General features: G+C 40.2%; 1 non-coding gene across 1 annotated transcript; it reads right to left on the bottom strand.

Annotated features, from left to right (window-relative positions):
• Nucleotides 1–1,682: 1,682 nt before the first annotated feature.
• On the bottom strand, nucleotides 1,683–1,789 carry LOC148555523 (small nucleolar RNA R71). The gene has a single exon (XR_015887973.1). It is a non-coding gene; the product is annotated as a small nucleolar RNA R71 (small nucleolar RNA).
• Nucleotides 1,790–3,747: the final 1,958 nt, after the last annotated feature.

The following is a 3,747-nucleotide window of genomic DNA, read 5'->3' on the forward strand; positions in this document are numbered from 1 at the left end:
TTTGATGGAGCAATACTAATTTTCATTATTCTTCTTCTATCTTTTCTCTTGATTTTACTTGAAAGCTTTCGATCTTTATCCAATTGAGTAGTTATCTTAGAAAAGAAGCTATTCAAACTTGGATCTCTTCTGAACCTTGAAAGAGGAATGAAGAGATCAAGCTAGAAATGCTTTCTCATGCTGGACCAAATTGGGTTTGGATGGGTATGTGACTATAACCCTCTCAATACTTGATTTGGGAAATGCATGTGGTATAATCAGTGACCATACTTTATCTCTTCTCATGAGCAATTGACCAAGGAATTGGCTATTGATCAAGATTTGAGAGATTGAATTGCAAGAAATTGTAATTCAATCAATTAAGATTGCCAAGGAGATCAATGAGTGCATTGATTGAGGAAGAGATGAAAATGAACTTGATCCGGAAAATTGCAACATCTCCTAAGCCTAATGAACTCTCCATTTCTGATCTTACCCATTCTCTTTAATTTCTGCCATTTACTTTTATGAGCAAATCCCCCATTCCCATTTACAATTCTACAATTTATTTTCAGTCATTTACTTCTAGTCCTTTAATTCTAGCATTTACTTTTCTGTTATTTACATTCCCGCCATTTTATTTTCTGCAACTCTCAACCCAAATTCTGGATTCACTCAACTAGAACATTCTTCTAATTAAAGTTGCTTGATCAATCAATCCCTGTGGGATTCGACCTCACACTATTGTGAGTTTTTACTTGACGACAAATTCGGTACACTTGCCGAAGGGAGATTTGTTGCGAGACAAGTTTTCCGTGCATCAAGTTTATGGCGCCGTTGCCGGGGATTGATTGTGCATCAACAATGATTAAATTGGAAGATCGCTAGATTGAGCATTTTTATTCTGTGAATTTTGTTTTCTGTTTGAGTGATTTACTTTCTGTTTTAGTTAAACTTCTTCCCTTCCCCCTTTATTTTTTTTGTTTTTCTTTGTTATTTTCAATTCTGTTTGCTAACCCACTAACTGTTTGATATATTGCATCACCCACAACTAACAGTAATTCTAACACAAATACTTTCTGCACCTATCTTTTCTTGCTTACACTTGATGGTTGTATGATAGGGAGAAGAAGCGGGGGTTCAACTTCCTTCGATTCTAAACCTGAGAGGACCTTCCTTAGATCAAGGAGGGAGGCAAGAGGAAAGAAAGTGGTTGGTGCTGAGGAAAAAGAGGAATTCTTTGAAACAAACATGGAAGACAACATGGAAAACCATCATGAAGAAGAGGATCACAACCATGGGGAAGGAGGTAGAGCAAATCATGCTAGGGAGGATAGAAGAGTTTTGGGCTCTTACATCAATCCAAACCCAGGCAATTGTGGAAGTAGCATCCAAAAGCCAACAATTCATGCCAACAACTTTGAACTTAAACCACAGCTCATCACCCTTGTTTAGAACAACTGTTCGTTTGGAGGAGATGTTCAAGAAGACCCCAATCAACATTTAACCACCTTCCTGAGAATATGTGACATAGTGAATCTAATGGTGTTCATCATGATGCCTATAGACTGCTCTTATTTCCATTCTCACTTAGGGACAAAGCAGCCAAGTGGCTGGAATCTTTCCCAAGGGAAAGCTTGACAACTTGGGAAGACGTGGTGAACAAATTCTTAGCAAGATTTTACCCTCCTCAACGAATCAATAGGCTGAGAGCTGAGGTCCAAACTTTCAGGCAACAAGATGGTGAGACTCTATATGAAGCATGGGAGAGGTTTAAAGACCTAACAAGGAGGTGCCCACCAGATATGTTCAACGAATGGGTGCAGCTGCACATTTTCTATGAAGGGCTCTCTTATGAGTCAAAGAAGGCCGTAGACCATTCATCCGGAGGATCTTTGAACAAGAAGAAGACTATTGAGGAAGCCATATATGTTATTGAAATAGTAGCAGAGAATGACTACTTCTATGCTTCCGAAAGAGGGAACACAAGAGGAGTAATGGAGCTAAACAATATAGATGCTCTGTTGGCCCAAAACAAGCTCATTACTCAGCAGCTGGTTGACCTCACCAAGAAGATGGAGATGAACCAAGTAGCAGCAATCTCCACTTCATCAACAACCCAAGAAGGAGTGAATGAAAAAGCAGATGGTAGTCAGGAGCAAGCCAACTACATTGGGAATTCACCAAGGAAAAACTATGATCCATACTCCAAGACCTACAACCCTGGATGGAGAAACCACCCAAACTTTGGGTGGGGAAGTGAGCAAGATCAAAACCAAGACCAGAGACGTTACAACCCCCACAACAATACTTCTCCACACGCCTATCAAAACCAAAACAGAACATCTGCTCCGAATCACCCATCAATTGATGACAAGCTCTCTAAGATCGAAACCTTAATTGAAGGAGTATGCAAAGACATTCGAAACAGTAAAGCATTCAGAGAGGAAGTGCAGTCAAACATGCAGAATCAAAATGCTGCCATCAAGAAACTGGAGACACAAATTAGCTATCTATTTAAGCAGCTTCCTAAGCACAACCTTTGCTATGATGCCAATTCAAGCAAAAGGGAGGAGTGTCAAGCTATCACACTTAGGAGTGGGAAGAAACTGAAGGAACTGTCCCAAAAACCACAAGAAGAAGGCTCAAAGGAAAAGGGAGAAGAGCAAGATGGAGTTCAACCTTCCACGCCAAGTCCGTAGAAAGAAAAAGGGATGCCACAACTGAACATCTCAAGAGCTCTATATCCCCAGCTATTGAAGAAAAAGGAAGATGACAACCAGTTCTTGAGATTTTTGGAAATCTTCAAGAAACTACAAATCAACATACCCTTTGCTGAAGCCATAGAACAAATGCCACTCTATGCCAAGTTTTTGAAGGAGCTAATGACTAAGCAGAGAAGCTGGAAGAACAATGAGACTGTGATACTAACCGAAGAGTGTAGTGCTATCATTCAGCATAAACTACCCCAGAAACTAAAGGATCCTGGGAGTTTTCAGATCCCTTGTATTATAGGAGAAATCACAGTAGAGAAGGCTCTTTGTGACTTAGGGGCCAGCATTAATTTGATGTCAGTAGCTATGATGAGAAAGATGAAAATTGAGGAGGCTAAACCAACAAAAATGGCCCTACAACTGTGATGAGCGGATAATTTATACGCTTTTTGACATTGTTTTTAGTATGTTTTTAGTAGGATCTAGTTACTTTTAGGGATGTTTTCATTAGTTTTTATGTTAAATTCACATTTCTGGACTTTACTATGAGTTTGTGTGTTTTTCTGTAATTTCAGGTATTTTCTGGCTGAAATTGAGGGACTTGAGCAAAAATCAGATTCAGAGGTTGAAGAAGGACTGCTGATGCTGTTGGATTCTGACCTCCCTGCACTCAAAGTGGATTTTCTGGAGCTACAGAACTCGAAATGGCGCGCTTCCAATTGCGTTGGAAAGTAGACATCCAGGGCTTCCCAGAAATATATAATAGTTCATACTTTGGCCAAGAATTGACGACGTAAACTGGAGTTCAACGCCAGCCTTCTGCCCAAATCTGGCGTCCAGCGCCAGAAAAGGATCCAAAACCAGAGTTGAACGCCCAAACTGGCACAGAAACTGGCGTTCAACTCCACAAATGGCCTCTGCACGTGCAACACTTAGGCTCAGCCCAAACACACACCAAGTGGGCCCCGAAAGTGGATTTATGCATCAATTACTTACTCATATAAACCCTAGTAGCTAGTTTATTATAAATAGGACCTTTTACTATTGTATTAGG

The sequence above is a fragment of the Arachis ipaensis genome, chromosome B6 (genome assembly GCF_059453495.1).
Source record: "Arachis ipaensis isolate K30076 ecotype BB chromosome B6, ASM5945349v1, whole genome shotgun sequence".
Taxonomy (NCBI): Eukaryota; Viridiplantae; Streptophyta; class Magnoliopsida; order Fabales; family Fabaceae; genus Arachis; species Arachis ipaensis.